The sequence below is a fragment of the Ranitomeya imitator genome, chromosome 6 (assembly GCF_032444005.1).
Source record: "Ranitomeya imitator isolate aRanImi1 chromosome 6, aRanImi1.pri, whole genome shotgun sequence".
NCBI classification, from domain to species: domain Eukaryota; kingdom Metazoa; phylum Chordata; class Amphibia; order Anura; family Dendrobatidae; genus Ranitomeya; species Ranitomeya imitator.
Window position 1 is genome coordinate 18,180,213 of NC_091287.1, and position 19,976 is coordinate 18,200,188.

Below are 19,976 nucleotides of genomic sequence, written 5' to 3' on the forward strand. Positions count from 1 at the left end.
GAGGTGACGGGCAGTCACCAGATACTGATGATGGAGGCGATGGGCGGTCACCAGATACTGATGATGGAAGCGATGGGCGGTCACCAGATACTGATGATGGAGGTGAGGGGCGGTCACCAGATACTGATGATGGAGGTGAGGGGCGGTCACCAGATACTGATGATGGAGGCGATGGGCGGTCACCAGATACTAATGATGGAGGTGACGGGCGGTCACCAGATACTGATGATGGAGGCGATGGGCGGTCACCAGATACTGATGATGGAGGCGATGGGTGGTCACCAGATACTGATGATGGAGGAGATGGGCGGTAACCAGATACTGATGATGGAGGTGACGGGCGGTCACCAGATACTGATGATGGAGGTGACGGGCGGTCACCAGATACTGATGATGGAGGCAACGGACGGTCACCAGATACTGATGATGGAGGCGATGGGCGGTCACCAGATACTGATGATGGAGGCGATGGGTGGTCACCAGATACTGATGATGGAGGAGATGGGCGGTAACCAGATACTGATGATGGAGGTGACGGGCGGTCACCAGATACTGATGATGGAGGTGACGGGCGGTCATCAGATACTTTTGCACAGTGCTTTATATCTGCACCCACTTAACTCATTCAGGTGTAAAACAACACCTGGCTGCTATAATAATGCTACTTATTGAATCATGGTCGCTGCAGCGTCCACCCTGATAACCGCAGAGTAATCGCGCCGCCTGCAGCTTCTTCCTCACTGACAGCAGCCAAAAATGTTATGTTTGTGTTTCTGGAATGATCTGTCAGTAGAAATCATCACAGGAGATGAATACCTGCGAGAAAGGAGACCCAGCTAGAGATGATAATGGACTGGACACAATATTTGTGGAGAACATATGCTGCCCCTTGTAGTCAGAACAGGGCAAGTATCCGAGCAGATGTCTGATCATATTTATATAGATGTATAAAAGCAAAACCGCAGGAAAAATAAAAGAAGAGATTGTCTGCGGACCGTCAGCGCCTACAGCCGATGGGTAATAACCATTCAGACCTAAAGCTTTGTTCACTGATGTATAAACTGAGATCGCTGCATTTAACATGTAAAAAATACTCCACATTGTAATCTGCAGTTTACTGATCTGGAAAACACATGAAGATGCCGACGTCCTGCTCCTGTCTACACAGCCGGCATAAGGAAGGGGAAACCGGACATTTATAACTGCGAGATCATATAACTAAAGACAAAGTATAAATCATTCTACAAGAAAATAACTGCGATAATACTGCCCCTATATACAAGAATATAACTACTATAATACTGCTCCTATGTACAAGAATATAACTACTATAATACTGCTCCTATGTACAAGAATATAACTACTATAATACTGCTCCTATGTAGAAGAATACAACTACTATAATACTGCTCCTATGTACAAGAATATAACTACTATAATACTACTCCTATATACAAGAATATAACTACTATAATACTGCTCCGATGTACAAGAATATAACTACTATAATACTGCCCCTATGTACAAGAATATAACTACTATAATACTGCTCCGATGTACAAGAATATAACTACTATAATACTGCCCCTATGTACAAGAATATAACTACTATAATACTACTCCTATATACAAGAATATAACTACTATAATACTGCTCCTATGTACAGGAATATAACTACTATAATACTACTCCTATATACAAGAATATAACTACTATAATACTGCTCCGATGTACAAGAATATAACTACTATAATACTGCCCCTATGTACAAGAATATAACTAGTATAATACTGCCCCTATGTACAAGAATATAACTACTATAATACTACTCCTATATACAAGAATATAACTACTATAATACTGCTCCTATATACAAGAATATAACTACTATAATACTGCCCCTATGTACAAGAATATAACTACTATAATACTGCCCCTATGTACAAGCCTATAACTACTATAATACTACTCCTATATACAAGAATATAACTGCGATAATACTGCCCCTATGTGCAAGAATATAACTACTATAATACTGCTCCTATGTACAAGAATATAACTACTATAATACTACTCCTATATACAAGAATATAACTACTATAATACTGCTCCTATATACAAGAATATAACTACTATAATACTGCCCCTATGTACAAGAATATAACTACTATAATACTGCCCCTATGTACAAGAATATAACTACTATAATACTACTCCTATATACAAGAATATAACTACTATAATACTGCCCCTATGTACAACAATATAACTACTATAATACTGCCCCTATGTACAAGAATATAACTACTATAATACTACTCCTATATACAAGAATATAACTGCGATAATACTGCCCCTATGTGCAAGAATATAACTACTATAATACTGCTCCTATGTACAAGAATATAACTACTATAATACTGCCCCTATGTACAAGAATATAACTACTATAATACTGCTCCTATGTACAAGAATATAACTACTATAATACTGCTCCTATGTACAGGAATATAACTACTATAATACTGCCCCTATGTACAAGAATATAACTACTATAATACTGCTCCTATGTACAAGAATATAACTACTATAATACTGCCCCTATGTACAAGAATATAACTACTATAATACTGCTCCTATGTACAAGAATATAACTACTATAATACTGATCCTATGTACAGGAATATAACTACTATAATACTACTCCTATATACAAGAATATAACTACTATAATACTGCCCCTATGTACAAGAATATAACTACTATAATACTGCTCCCATGTAAAAGAATATAACCACTATAATACTGCCCCTATGTACAAGAATATAACTACTATAATACTACTCCTATATACAAGAATATAACTACTATAATACTGCCCCTATGTACAAGAATATAACTGCGATAATACTGCCCCTATGTGCAAGAATATAACTACTATAATACTGCTCCTATGTACAAGAATATAACTACTATAATACTGCTCCTATGTACAAGAATATAACTACTATAATACTGCTCCTATGTACAAGAATATAACTACTATAATACTGCCCCTATGTATAAGAATATAACCACTATAATACTGCCCCTATGTACAAGAATATAACTACTATAATACTACTCCTATATACAAGAATCTAACTATTATAATACTGCTCCTATGTACAAGAATATAACTACTATAATACTGCTCCTATGTACAAGAATATAACTACTATAATACTGCCCCTATGTACAAGAATATAACCACTATAATACTGCTCCTATGTACAAGAATATAACTACTATAATACTGCCCCTATGTACAAGAATATAACTACTATAATACTGCTCCTATGTACAAGAATATAACTACTATAATACTGCTCCTATGTACAAGAATATAACTACTATAATACTGCTCCCATGTACAGGAATATAACTACTATAATACTACTCCTATATACAAGAATATAACTACTATAATACTGCCCCTATGTACAAGAATATAACTACTATAATACTGCTCCCATGTACAAGAATATAACCACTATAATACTGCCCCTATGTACAAGAATATAACTACTATAATACTACTCCTATATACAAGAATATAACTACTATAATACTGCTCCTATGTGCAAGAATATAACTACTATAATACTGCCCCTATGTACAAGAATATAACCACTATAATACTGCTCCTATGTACAAGAATATAACTACTATAATACTGCCCCTATGTACAAGAATATAACTACTATAATACTGCTCCTATGTACAAGAATATAACTACTATAATACTGCTCCTATGTACAAGAATATAACTACTATAATACTGCCCCTATGTACAAGAATATAACTACTATAATACTGCTCCTATGTACAAGAATATAACTACTATAATACTGCTCCTATGTACAAGAATATAACTACTATAATACTGCTCCTATGTACAAGAATATAACTACTATAATACTGCTCCTATGTACAAGAATATAACTACTATAATACTGCCCCTATGTACAAGAATATAACTACTATAATACTGCCCCTATGTACAAGAATATAACTACTATAATACTGCTCCTATGTACAAGAATATAACTACTATAATACTGCTCCTATGTACAAGAATATAACTACTATAATACTGCTCCTATGTACAAGAATATAACTACTATAATACTGCCCCTATGTACAAGAATATAACTACTATAATACTGCTCCTATGTACAAGAATATAACTACTATAATACTGCTCCTATGTACAAGAATATAACTACTATAATACTGCCCCTATGTACAAGAATATAACTACTATAATACTGCTCCTATGTACAAGAATATAACTACTATAATACTGCTCCTATGTACAAGAATATAACTACTATAATACTGCTCCTATGTACAAGAATATAACTACTATAATACTGCTCCTATGTACAAGAATATAACTACTATAATACTGCCCCTATGTACAGGAATATAACTACTATAATACTGCTCCTATGTACAAGAATATAACTACTATAATACTGCCCCGTATGTACTTTATAATTAATCGTAAATAATTAAGTTTTGTATGTGACCATTTGATTGGTTCTGCAATGTTAAAGGTTCTTCGGGTGTTACATACGATATCTATTTGTGGTGGTCTGTACATGATCTTGTCCATAAGGCAGGTGCACGGTAGTTAATCTTGTGTTGGCTCCTACTTCTCAGAACTGTTGTAATCTATTCATCTATTACTAGTACCGGTCTCACGATTCCTCTCTTTTCCGGGGTGGGGGTTTTCTCCGGTATAGATTGGCTCCACCACTTTGTTCACAATCGGCTTCTTCTTATCTTTTGAGAGGCTCTTTCGTATTGTTGGCGTCAATGATACAAAGCGGCAGATGACGGCTCCGTACTTTCAGAGGATCGGTGAAGTGTCATCATCATATTGAATACTGTTCTCATTTGTTTCTCCTGTAATTCTAAAGTTGTTAGAAAAGTTTAAACAGTTTAAAGAGAAAAATTAATTTTAAATTTTTTTTAATTTGCTCACAACACAAAATATTCCCCAAAAATTTGATCTGCAGCAAAAATCCTCTATTTGACTGGAAAATATATGTTTAACACTTTAACCCCTTACCGGCATCGGACGTACTATACCGTCCGATGCCGGCTCCCCTGCTTTGATGCAGGGCTCCGCGATTCTGCCCGCACCAAAGCCGGGACATGTCAGCTGTTTTGAACAGCTGACATGTGCCCGTAATAGGCGCGGGCAGAATCGCGATCTGCCCGCACCTATTAACTAGTTAAATGCCGCTGTCAAACGCAGACAGCGGCATTTAACTACCGCTTCCGGCCGGGCGGCCGGAAATGACGTCATCGCCGACCCCCGTCACATGATCGGGGGTCGGCGATGCTTGTATATTGTAACCATAGAGGTCCTTGAGATCTCTATGGTTACTGATTGCCCGTCGCTGTGAGCGCCACCCTGTGGTCGGCGCTCACAGCACACGTGCAATTCTGCTACATAGCAGCGATCAGCAGATCGCTGCTATGTAGCAGAGCCGATCGGGTTGTGCCTCCTTCTAGCCTCTCATGGAGGCTATTGAAGCATGGCAAAAGTTAAAAAAAAAAGTTTAAAAAAATGTGAAAAAAATAAAAAAAACATAAAAGTTTAAATCACCCCCCTTTCGCCCCAATCAAAATAAATCAATAAAAAAAATATCAAATGTACGCATATTTGGTATCGCCGCGCTCAGAATCGCCCGATCTATCAAATAAAAAAAAGTATTAACCTGATCGCTAAACAGCGTAGCGGGAAAAAAACTCGAAACGCCAGAATTACGTTTTTTTGGTCACCGCGACATTGCATTAAAATGCAATAACGGGCGATCAAAAGAACTTATCTGCACCGAAATGCTATCATTAAAAACGTCATCTCGGCACGCAAAAAATAAGCCCTCAACCGACCCCAGAGCACGAAAAATGGAGACGCTACGAGTATCGGAAAATGGCGCAATTTTTTTTTTTTTTTTTTAGCAAAGTTTGGAATTTTTTTTCACCACTTAGATAAAAAATAACCTAGTCATGTTTGGTGTCTATGAACTCGTACTGTCCTGGAGAATCATAATGGCAGGTCAGTTTTAGCATTTATTGAACCTAGCAAAAAAGCCAAACAAAAAACCAATGTGGGATTGCACTTTTTTTGCAATTTCACCGCACTTGGAATTTTTTTCCCGTTTTCTAGTACACGACATGCTAAAACCAATGATGTCGTTCAAAAGTACAACTCGTCCCGCAAAAAATAAGCCCTCACATGGCCAAATTGACGGAAAAATAAAAAAGTTATGGCTCTGGGAAGGAGGGGAGTGAAAAACGAACACGGAAAAATGAAAAATCCCCCGGTCATGAAGGGGTTAAGGTCTCTTTCATGTATATTGAACCTTTTTTTTTAGCCATGTAACGCAAGCACAGACTTATTAATGTCCAAGTGACCTCAACCTATCTAGCTAGGGTAAAATGGACAGTAACAGGTAGGAAACAAGAGGCTGTTGAATACTGCACCGTAGTATCAAACTTGTGGGCTAATTAAATCATTGAAATAGTCCAAAAATTATCAGTTTTGGTAGGACAGATGCTTACCTGGCTAGTGTTTATACAAAGGTGGGGCAAATGGAAGAAGCCGTGGCATTTAAATTGGATGGTATAATAAGAATCCTTGTGTAGAGAATATCAAGAGCCACTTTTACTGCTAATTGAAATAGCAACAGGTTTTTCAAAAGGTGTCCAAAAATTATCCCTTTATATTAGCTGTTTTGTAAGTGAAGAAATAATGCTGTCGTTGAAAATGAGGACAACTTTGTGAGAATATTGACGTTTAGCCAACGGAGAGTGTATGTTTTCCAGCATCGGAACAATCTACCGCTATAAAACACAGCAACAAAACGGCCATGAGATGTGCTGCTGGAAGAAGATGTTTTGGTGCAGTTTGCTTCTTAGACCCCAGGTTTCTGAGGGTTAGGAGACAATGAAGCAGAGCAGAAACAGGTGTCATAGTTGGAATGGAAACACCACTATATACAACCCTAAGGCTGCCGTCACGCGCTCAGTATTGGGTCAGTATTTTACCTCAGTATTTGTAGCCAAAACCAGGAGTGGAACAACCAGAGGAAAAGTATAATAGAAACATGTGCACCACTTCTGCATTTATCACCCACTCCTGGTGTTGGCTACAAATACTGATGTAAAATACTGACCGAATACTGCTAGTGGGACGGCAGCCTAAGTATCATGGCAGAAGAGGAGGCGCACCGAGCAGAACACAGAATCCTGCTGATGGTGTCTCTGTCAGAGGTTACATCCCCCTGTACAGACTGAGAGCAGAGATCTGACACATGTTACATGATGCAGTTACTGTATTGCTCCTTTCGCCTGTCTATGATCTCTGGGCCTTCAGTAGAAGTCACCTTACATCACAGCAGAAAAAACTGCTACATCTGTCCCCAGAAATGTAACAGAGCGGCTCAGGAAGTGATATCTGATGTCCATTATTAGGTTTTGGAGTTAATCACTCGTTTATTCTGTGACCACAGTATTAGATCTCACTTCCCACCGTGCGGTGATTGCTACGAGACACAGGACTGTCAGAAAGACAAATGACGAGTGTAAGTGTAATCATTGTATCAGGAGCGATTCATTCACACAAACCGCAGGGAATTCCTCCTCCTCGGATTGAAATTCCATCCCACATAATGTCTGCACCATAACGTGACAAATATGATTCCATCAATCAGGGACCGGATACAATCAGTTTCCCCCTCATTTACAGATCAGGGTGTTTCCATCCTGTGATTTCCACCATTCCATCACTTTTACTTCTTGTGATTTCCACCATTGCATCACTTTTACTTCTTGCGATTTCCTCCATTCCATCACTTTTACTTCTTGCGATTTCCACCATTCCATCACTATTACTTCATGCGATTTCCACCATTCCATCACTATTACTTCATGCGATTTCCACCATTCCATCACTATTACTTCATGCGATTTCCACCATTCCACCACTTTTACTTCTTGTGATTTCCACCATTCCATCACTTTTACTTCTTGCGATTTCCACCATTCCACCACTTTTACTTCTTGTGATTTCCACCATTCCATCACTTTTACTTCTTGCGATTTCCACCATTCCATCACTTTTACTTCTTGTGATTTCCACCATTCCACCACTTTTTCTTCTTGTGATTTCCACCATTCCATCACTTTTACTTCATGCGATTTCCACCATTCCACCACTTTTACTTCTTGTGATTTCCACCATTCCATCACTTTTACTTCTTGCGATTTCCACCATTCCATCACTTTTACTTCTTGCGATTTCCACCATTCCATCACTTTTACTTCATGCGATTTCCACCATTCCATCACTTTTACTTCTTGCGATTTCCACCATTCCACCACTTTTACTTCTTGCGATTTCCACCATTCCATCACTTTTACTTCATGCGATTTCCACCATTCCATCACTTTTACTTCTTGCGATTTCCACCATTCCATCACTTTTACTTCTTGCGATTTCCACCATTCCATCACTTTTACTTCTTGCGATTTCCACCATTCCATCACTTTTACTTCTTGCGATTTCCACCATTCCATCACTTTTACTTCTTGCGATTTCCACCATTCCATCACTTTTACTTCTTGCGATTTCCACCATTCCATCACTTTTACTTCTTGCGATTTCCACCATTCCATCACTTTTACTTCTTGCGATTTCCACCATTCCATCACTTTTACTTCTTGCGATTTCCACCATTCCATCACTTTTACTTCTTGCGATTTCCACCATTCCATCACTTTTACTTCTTGCGATTTCCACCATTCCATCACTTTTACTTCTTGCGATTTCCACCATTCCATCACTTTTACTTCTTGAGATTTCCACCATTCCATCACTTTTACTTCTTGCGATTTCCACCATTCCATCACTATTACTTCATGCGATTTCCACCATTCCATCACTTTTACTTCTTGAGATTTCCACCATTCCATCACTTTTACTTCTTGCGATTTCCACCATTCCATCACTATTACTTCATGCGATTTCCACCATTCCATCACTTTTACTTCTTGTGATTTCCACCATTCCATCACTTTTACTTCTTGTGATTTCCACCATTCCATCACTTTTACTTCTTGCGATTTCCACCATTCCATCACTTTTACTTCTTGCGATTTCCACCATTCCATCACTTTTACTTCTTGTGATTTCCACCATTGCATCACTTTTACTTTTTGTGATTTCCACCATTCCATCACTTTTACTTCTTGCGATTTCCACCATTCCATCACTTTTACTTCTTGCGATTTCCACCATTCCATCACTTTTACCTCATGCGATTTCCACCATTCCATCACTTTTATTTCTTGTGATTTCCACCATTGCATCACTTTTACTTTTTGTGATTTCCACCATTCCATCACTTTTACTTCATGCGATTTCCACCATTCCATCACTTTTACTTCTTGCGATTTCCACCATTCCATCACTTTTACTTCTTGCGATTTCCACCATTCCATCACTTTTACTTCTTGCGATTTCCACCATTCCATCACTTTTACTTCTTGTGATTTCCACCATTCCATCACTTTTACTTCTTGCGATTTCCACCATTCCATCACTTTTACTTCTTGCGATTTCCACCATTCCATCACTTTTACTTCTTGCGATTTCCACCATTCCATCACTTTTACTTCATGCGATTTCCTCCATTCCATCACTTTTACTTCTTGTGATTTCCACCATTCCATCACTTTTACTTCTTGCGATTTCCACCATTCCACCACTTTTACTTCTTGCGATTTCCACCATTCCATCACTTTTACTTCTTGCGATTTCCACCATTCCATCACTTTTACTTCTTGCGATTTCCACCATTCCATCACTTTTACTTCTTGCGATTTCCACCATTCCATCACTTTTACTTCATGCGATTTCCTCCATTCCATCACTTTTACTTCTTGCGATTTCCACCATTCCATCACTTTTACTTCTTGCGATTTCCACCATTCCATCACTTTTACTTCTTGCGATTTCCACCATTCCATCACTTTTACTTCTTGCGATTTCCACCATTCCATCACTTTTACTTCTTGCGATTTCCACCATTCCATCACTTTTACTTCTTGCGATTTCCACCATTCCATCACTTTTACTTCTTGCGATTTCCACCATTCCATCACTTTTACTTCTTGCGATTTCCACCATTCCATCACTTTTACTTCTTGAGATTTCCACCATTCCATCACTTTTACTTTTTGCGATTTCCACCATTGCATCACTTTTACTTCTTGTGATTTCCACCATTCCATCACTTTTACTTCTTGCGATTTCCACCATTCCATCACTATTACTTCATGCGATTTCCACCATTCCATCACTTTTACTTCTTGTGATTTCCACCATTCCATCACTTTTACTTCTTGTGATTTCCACCATTCCATCACTATTACTTCTTGCGATTTCCACCATTCCATCACTTTTACTTCTTGCGATTTCCACCATTCCATCACTTTTACTTCTTGTGATTTCCACCATTGCATCACTTTTACTTTTTGTGATTTCCACCATTCCATCACTTTTACTTCTTGCGATTTCCACCATTCCATCACTTTTACTTCTTGCGATTTCCACCATTCCATCACTTTTACTTCTTGCGATTTCCACCATTCCATCACTTTTACTTCTTGTGATTTCCACCATTCCATCACTTTTACTTTTTGTGATTTCCACCATTCCATCACTTTTACTTCTTGCGATTTCCACCATTCCATCACTTTTACTTCTTGTGATTTCCACCATTCCATCACTTTTACTTCTTGCGATTTCCACCATTCCATCACTTTTACTTCATGCGATTTCCACCATTCCATCACTTTTACTTCTTGCGATTTCCACCATTCCATCACTTTTACTTCATGCGATTTCCTCCATTCCATCACTTTTACTTCTTGTGATTTCCACCATTCCATCACTTTTACTTCTTGCGATTTCCACCATTCCACCACTTTTACTTCTTGCGATTTCCACCATTCCATCACTTTTACTTCTTGCGATTTCCACCATTCCATCACTTTTACTTCTTGCGATTTCCACCATTCCATCACTTTTACTTCTTGCGATTTCCACCATTCCATCACTTTTACTTCATGCGATTTCCTCCATTCCATCACTTTTACTTCTTGCGATTTCCACCATTCCATCACTTTTACTTCTTGTGATTTCCACCATTCCATCACTTTTACTTCTTGCGATTTCCACCATTCCATCACTATTACTTCATGCGATTTCCACCATTCCATCACTTTTACTTCTTGTGATTTCCACCATTCCATCACTTTTACTTCTTGTGATTTCCACCATTCCATCACTATTACTTCTTGCGATTTCCACCATTCCATCACTTTTGCTTCTTGTGATTTCCACCATTCCATCACTTTTACTTCTTGTGATTTCCACCATTCCATCACTATTACTTCTTGCGATTTCCACCATTCCATCACTTTTACTTCTTGCGATTTCCACCATTCCATCACTTTTACTTCTTGTGATTTCCACCATTGCATCACTTTTACTTTTTGTGATTTCCACCATTCCATCACTTTTACTTCTTGCGATTTCCACCATTCCATCACTTTTATTTCTTGCGATTTCCACCATTCCATCACTTTTACTTCATGCGATTTCCACCATTCCATCACTTTTACTTCTTGTGATTTCCACCATTGCATCACTTTTACTTTTTGTGATTTCCACCATTCCATCACTTTTACATCATGCGATTTCCACCATTCCATCACTTTTACTTCTTGCGATTTCCACCATTGCATCACTTTTACTTCTTGCGATTTCCACCATTGCATCACTTTTACTTCATGCGATTTCCACCATTCCATCACTTTTACTTCTTGCGATTTCCACCATTCCATCACTTTTACTTCTTGCGATTTCCACCATTCCATCACTTTTACTTCTTGTGATTTCCACCATTGCATCACTTTTACTTTTTGTGATTTCCACCATTCCATCACTTTTACTTCTTGCGATTTCCACCATTCCATCACTTTTACTTCTTGCGATTTCCACCATTCCATCACTTTTACTTCTTGTGATTTCCACCATTGCATCACTTTTACTTTTTGTGATTTCCACCATTCCATCACTTTTACTTCTTGCGATTTCCACCATTCCATCACTTTTACTTCTTGCGATTTTCACCATTCCATCACTTTTACTTCTTGTGATTTCCACCATTCCATCACTTTTACTTCTTGTGATTTCCACCATTCCATCACTTTTACTTCTTGATGTTACAGTCTAATGTTACAGATTGTATACAAGGAGACATTTCTGGCCAGTTGGCCGATGTGATTAACTATTGCCTTCATTATATTAGGCCGGTTTCACACGTCAGTGGCTCCGGTACGTGAGGCGACAGTTTCCTCACGTACCGGAGACACTGACTCACGTAGACACATTGGAATCATTGTGTCTCTGCACATGTCAGCGTGTTTTCACGGACCGTGTGTCCGTTTGCAAAACACGGAGACATGTCAGTGTTCGTGGGAGCGCATGGATTACACGGACCCATTAAAGTCAATGCCGTGCAGGAGACAGCGCTACAGTAAGCGCTGTCCCCCCCATGTGGTGCTGAAGCTGCCATTCATATCGTCTCTCCAGCAGCGTTGCTGACGAGAAGATATGAAAAATCCTTTTTTTTTCCGTGTTTAAAATAAAGATCCCTGTCCCCACCCCCCTCCAACCCCCTGTGCGCCCCCCTGGGGTGGAGCTGCATATTCATCACTGTAATAAGCAGCACCACGTGACCGCTCATACAGGAGAAGGTGCGGCGAGGACAGGATGCTGCGAGGGAGCCGGGTGAGTATTTTATTAACAGCAAGGGGGCGCACAGGGGGTTGGAGGGGGGTGGGGACAGGGATCTTTATTTTAAACACGGATAAAAAAAGGATTTTTCATATCTTCTCGCCAGCAACGCTGCTGGAGAGAAGATATGAATGGCGGCTTCAGATGCAGGGGATAGCGCTTACTGTAGCGCTGTCTCCTGCACTCTCCGTGTGGTACCCAGTCGGCACACGTGTGCCGCACGTGTTCCACACGGATGGCCTACGTGAGCTCACGGACACACGGACACGGATAATTCCGGTACCGATTTTTCCGGTACCGGAATTATCTGGACGTGTGAGACTGGCCTAAGACAGAAAACATCATGTTATAATTCACCAAAAATGTGGTGATCCTGCAATAATGGGCAGCACACTGTGCGGGGAGTCTGCGCACCTGAGATAAGACATCGCTCCTTGGTATAGGTTTAATAAGCAGAGATAAGACCTCTTCCCTCTGGAGTTTAATCCCACGTAATGTGGATCAATAACATGAAGAGGAATCTTACATTCATTTTCTGATGTCCTTCACATCACAGGACCATGACATTCACCGCCACATTCCCTGCAGATCACAGAGCTACGCTGTGCGCAGGGCGTCCGCGGGGGAATCGCCTGAAGCCTCCATTCATTTTATCTACTGTTACTGATGTCCCTGCTTGCTTCAGACGCCGTGTAATCCTTTCTTTTGGCTCACTTGTCTTATACTCTTATACTCAGATGTTTACTGAGACACTTTACAAAAATGCACAGAAATCAAAATCTATAATCAAATGCTTTTAAGAAATTGCGTAGTTCAGCTGCATATACACAGGTAGGACTATGGAAGTGTGCACTAGGAGGAATAAAGATTTGTGCACTTGTAAGACTGCGGAGCTGTGCACTTGTAGGACTGTGGAGCTGAGCACTTGTAGGATTGAGGGACTGTGCACTTGTAGGACTGTGGAGCTGAGCACTTGTAGGACTGAGGAGCTGAGCACTTGTAGGACTGAGGAGCTGAGCACTTGTAGGACTGTGGAGCTGAGCACTTGTAGGACTGAGGAGCTGTGCACTTGTAGGAGTGTGGAGCTGAGCACTTGTAGGACTGAGGAGCTGAGCACTTGTAGGAGTGTGGAGCTGAGCACTTGTAGGACTGAGGAGCTGAGCACTTGTAGGACTGAGGAGCTGAGCACTTGTAGGACTGTGGAGCTGAGCACTTGTAGGACTGTGGAGCTGAGCACTTGTAGGACTGAGGAGCTGAGCACTTGTAGGACTGCGGAGCTGTGCACTTGTAGGACTGTGGAGCTGTGCAGTTGTAGGACTGTGGAGCTGTGCACTTGTAGGACTGAGGAGCTGAGCACTTGTAGGACTGAGGAGCTGAGCACTTGTAGGAGTGTGGAGCTGAGCACTTGTAGGACTGAGGAGCTGAGCACTTGTAGGAGTGTAGAGCTGTGCAGTTGTAGGACTGCGGAGCTGTGCACTTGTAGGACTGTGGAGCTGTGCAGTTGTAGGACTGTGGAGCTGAGCACTTGTAGGACTGAGGAGCTGAGCACTTGTAGGATTGAGGGACTGTGCACTTGTAGGACTGTGGAGCTGAGCACTTGTAGGACTGAGGAGCTGAGCACTTGTAGGACTGTGGAGCTGAGCACTTGTAGGACTGAGGAGCTGAGCACTTGTAGGACTGAGGAGCTGAGCACTTGTAGGACTGAGGAGCTGAGCACTTGTAGGACTGAGGAGCTGAGCACTTGTAGGACTGAGGAGCTGAGCACTTGTAGGAGTGTGGAGCTGAGCACTTGTAGGACTGAGGAGCTGAGCACTTGTAGGAGTGTAGAGCTGTGCAGTTGTAGGACTGAGGAGCTGAGCACTTGTAGGACTGAGGAGCTGAGCACTTGTAGGACTGAGGAGCTGAGCACTTGTAGGAGTGTGGAGCTGAGCACTTGTAGGACTGAGGAGCTGAGCACTTGTAGGAGTGTGGAGCTGTGCAGTTGTAGGACTGAGGAGCTGAGCACTTGTAGGACTGAGGAGCTGAGCACTTGTAGGACTGTGGAGCTGAGCACTTGTAGGACTGTGGAGCTGAGCACTTGTAGGAGTGTGGAGCTGAGCACTTGTAGGAGTGTGGAGCTGTGCACTTGTAGGACTGTGGAGCTGAGCACTTGTAGGACTGAGGAGCTGAGCACTTGTAGGACTGTGGAGCTGAGCACTTGTAGGACTGAGGAGCTGAGCACTTGTAGGAGTGTGGAGCTGAGCACTTGTAGGACTGAGGAGCTGAGCACTTGTAGGACTGAGGAGCTGAGCACTTGTAGGACTGAGGAGCTGTGCACTTGTAGGACTGTGGAGCTGAGCACTTGTAGGACTGAGGAGCTGAGCACTTGTAGGACTGAGGAGCTGTGCACTTGTAGGACTGTGGAGCTGAGCACTTGTAGGACTGTGGAGCTGAGCACTTGTAGGACTGAGGAGCTGAGCACTTGTAGGACTGTGGAGCTGTGCACTTGTAGGACTGTGGAGCTGAGCACTTGTAGGACTGAGGAGCTGAGCACTTGTAGGACTGTGGAGCTGAGCACTTGTAGGACTGAGGAGCTGAGCACTTGTAGGACTGAGGAGCTGAGCACTTGTAGGACTGAGGAGCTGAGCACTTGTAGGACTGAGGAGCTGAGCACTTGTAGGACTGTGGAGCTGAGCACTTGTAGGACTGTGGAGCTGAGCACTTGTAGGACTGTGGAGCTGAGCACTTGTAGGACTGAGGAGCTGAGCACTTGTAGGACTGTGGAGCTGAGCACTTGTAGGATTGAGGAGCTGAGCACTTGTAGGACTGTGGAGCTGAGCACTTGTAGGACTGTGGAGCTGAGCACTTGTAGGACTGTGGAGCTGAGCACTTGTAGGACTGAGGAGCTGTGCACTTGTAGGATTGAGGAGCTGAGCACTTGTAGGACTGAGGAGCTGAGCACTTGTAGGATTGAGGAGCTGAGCACTTGTAGGACTGAGGAGCTGAGCACTTGTAGGATTGAGGAGCTGAGCACTTGTAGGATTGAGGGACTGTGCACTTGTAGGACTGAGGAGCTGAGCACTTGTAGGACTGTGGAGCTGAGCACTTGTAGGATTGAGGAGCTGAGCACTTGTAGGATTGAGGGACTGTGCACTTGTAGGACTGAGGAGCTGAGCACTTGTAGGACTGTGGAGCTGAGCACTTGTAGGACTGTGGAGCTGAGCACTTGTAGGATTGAGGGACTGTGCACTTGTAGGACTGAGGAGCTGAGCACTTGTAGGATTGAGGAGCTGAGCACTTGTAGGATTGAGGGAATGTGCACTTGTAGGACTGAGGAGCTGAGCACTTGTAGGACTGTGGAGCTGAGCACTTGTAGGATTGAGGGACTGTGCACTTGTAGGACTGAGGAGCTGAGCACTTGTAGGACTGAGGAGCTGAGCACTTGTAGGACTGTGGAGCTGAGCACTTGTAGGACTGAGGAGCTGAGCACTTGTAGGATTGAGGGACTGTGCACTTGTAGGACTGAGGAGCTGAGCACTTGTAGGACTGAGGAGCTGAGCACTTGTAGGACTGTGGAGCTGAGCACTTGTAGGACTGAGGAGCTGAGCACTTGTAGGACTGTGGAGCTGAGCACTTGTAGGAGTGAGGAGCTGTGCACTTGTAGGACTGTGGAGCTGAGCACTTGTAGGAGTGAGGAGCTGAGCACTTGTAGGACTGAGGAGCTGAGCTCTTGTAGGACTTAGGAGCTGTGCACTTGTAGGACTGAGGAGCTGAGCACTTGTAGGACTGAGGAGCTGAGCACTTGTAGGACTGAGGAGCTGAGCACTTGTAGGAGTGTGGAGCTGAGCACTTGTAGGACTGAGGAGCTGAGCACTTGTAGGAGTGTGGAGCTGTGCAGTTGTAGGACTGAGGAGCTGAGCACTTGTAGGACTGAGGAGCTGAGCACTTGTAGGACTGTGGAGCTGAGCACTTGTAGGACTGTGGAGCTGAGCACTTGTAGGAGTGTGGAGCTGTGCACTTGTAGGACTGAGGAGCTGTGCACTTGTAGGAGTGTGGAGCTGAGCACTTGTAGGACTGAGGAGCTGAGCACTTGTAGGACTGTGGAGCTGAGCACTTGTAGGACTGAGGAGCTGAGCACTTGTAGGACTGTGGAGCTGAGCACTTGTAGGACTGTGGAGCTGAGCACTTGTAGGACTGAGGAGCTGAGCACTTGTAGGACTGTGGAGCTGAGCACTTGTAGGACTGAGGAGCTGAGCACTTGTAGGAGTGAGGAGCTGAGCACTTGTAGGACTGAGGAGCTGAGCACTTGTAGGACTGAGGAGCTGAGCACTTGTAGGACTGTGGAGCTGAGCACTTGTAGGACTGTGGAGCTGAGCACTTGTAGGACTGTGGAGCTGAGCACTTGTAGGACTGAGGAGCTGAGCACTTGTAGGACTGAGGAGCTGAGCACTTGTAGGACTGTGGAGCTGAGCACTTGTAGGACTGTGGAGCTGAGCACTTGTAGGACTGAGGAGCTGAGCACTTGTAGGACTGAGGAGCTGAGCACTTGTAGGATTGAGGAGCTGAGCACTTGTAGGACTGAGGAGCTGAGCACTTGTAGGATTGAGGAGCTGAGCACTTGTAGGACTGTGGAGCTGAGCACTTGTAGGACTGAGGAGCTGAGCACTTGTAGGACTGAGGAGCTGAGCACTTGTAGGACTGTGGAGCTGAGCACTTGTAGGACTGAGGAGCTGAGCACTTGTAGGACTGAGGAGCTGAGCACTTGTAGGATTGAGGAGCTGAGCACTTGTAGGACTGAGGAGCTGAGCACTTGTAGGATTGAGGAGCTGAGCACTTGTAGGACTGAGGAGCTGAGCACTTGTAGGATTGAGGAGCTGAGCACTTGTAGGATTGAGGGACTGTGCACTTGTAGGACTGAGGAGCTGAGCACTTGTAGGATTGAGGAGCTGAGCACTTGTAGGATTGAGGGACTGTGCACTTGTAGGACTGAGGAGCTGAGCACTTGTAGGACTGTGGAGCTGAGCACTTGTAGGATTGAGGAGCTAAGCACTTGTAGGATTGAGGGACTGTGCACTTGTAGGACTGAGGAGCTGAGCACTTGTAGGACTGAGGAGCTGAGCACTTGTAGGACTGTGGAGCTGAGCACTTGTAGGACTGAGGAGCTGAGCACTTGTAGGATTGAGGGACTGTGCACTTGTAGGACTGAGGAGCTGAGCACTTGTAGGACTGAGGAGCTGAGCACTTGTAGGACTGTGGAGCTGAGCACTTGTAGGACTGAGGAGCTGAGCACTTGTAGGATTGAGGGACTGTGCACTTGTAGGACTGAGGAGCTGAGCACTTGTAGGACTGAGGAGCTGAGCACTTGTAGGAGTGAGGAGCTGAGCACTTGTAGGACTGAGGAGCTGAGCACTTGTAGGACTGTGGAGCTGAGCACTTGTAGGATTGAGGAGCTGCGCACTTGTAGGACTGAGGAGCTGAGCACTTGTAGGATTGAGGAGCTGAGCACTTGTAGGATTGAGGAGCTGAGCACTTGTAGGAGTGAGGAGCTGAGCACTTGTAGGATTGAGGAGCTGCGCACTTGTAGGACTGAGGAGCTGAGCACTTGTAGGATTGAGGAGCTGAGCACTTGTAGGACTGAGGAGCTGAGCATTTGTAGGATTGAGGGACTGTGCACTTGTAGGACTGTGGAGCTGAGCACTTGTAGGATTGAGGGACTGTGCACTTGTAGGACTGAGGAGCTGAGCACTTGTAGGATTGAGGAGCTGAGCACTTGTAGGATTGAGGAGCTGAGCACTTGTAGGCGTGTGGAGCTGAGCACTTGTAGGACTGAGGAGCTGAGCACTTGTAGGACTGAGGAGCTGAGCACTTGTAGGACTGTGGAGCTGAGCACTTGTAGGACTGAGGAGCTGAGCACTTGTAGGAGTGTGGAGCTGAGCACTTGTAGGACTGAGGAGCTGAGCACTTGTAGGACTGAGGAGCTGAGCACTTGTAGGACTGAGGAGCTGAGCACTTGTAGGACTGAGGAGCTGAGCACTTGTAGGACTGAGGAGCTGTGCACTTGTAGGACTGAGGAGCTGAGCACTTGTAGGACTGAGGAGCTGAGCACTTGTAGGAGTGTGGAGCTGAGCACTTGTAGGACTGAGGAGCTGAGCACTTGTAGGACTGAGGAGCTGAGCACTTGTAGGACTGAGGAGCTGAGCACTTGTAGGACTGAGGAGCTGAGCACTTGTAGGATTGAGGGACTGTGCACTTGTAGGACTGAGGAGCTGAGCACTTGTAGGACTGAGGAGCTGAGCACTTGTAGGACTGAGGAGCTGAGCACTTGTAGGACTGAGGAGCTGAGCACTTGTAGGAGTGTGGAGCTGAGCACTTGTAGGATTGAGGAGCTGAGCACTTGTAGGACTGAGGAGCTGAGCACTTGTAGGACTGAGGAGCTGAGCACTTGTAGGACTGAGGAGCTGAGCACTTGTAGGACTGAGGAGCTGAGCACTTGTAGGATTGAGGGACTGAGCACTTGTAGGACTGAGGAGCTGAGCACTTGTAGGACTGTGGAGCTGAGCACTTGTAGGACTGAGGAGCTGAGCACTTGTAGGATTGAGGAGCTGAGCACTTGTAGGACTGTGGAGCTGAGCACTTGTAGGACTGAGGAGCTGAGCACTTGTAGGACTGAGGAGCTGAGCACTTGTAGGACTGAGGAGCTGAGCACTTGTAGGACTGAGGAGCTGAGCACTTGTAGGATTGAGGGACTGAGCACTTGTAGGACTGAGGAGCTGAGCACTTGTAGGACTGTGGAGCTGAGCACTTGTAGGACTGAGGAGCTGAGCACTTGTAGGACTGAGGAGCTGAGCACTTGTAGGATTGAGGAGCTGAGCACTTGTAGGATTGAGGAGCTGAGCACTTGTAGGACTGAGGAGCTGAGCACTTGTAGGACTGTGGAGCTGAGCACTTGTAGGACTGAGGAGCTGAGCACTTGTAGGACTGAGGAGCTGAGCACTTGTAGGATTGAGGAGCTGAGCACTTGTAGGACTGTGGAGCTGAGCACTTGTAGGACTGAGGAGCTGAGCACTTGTA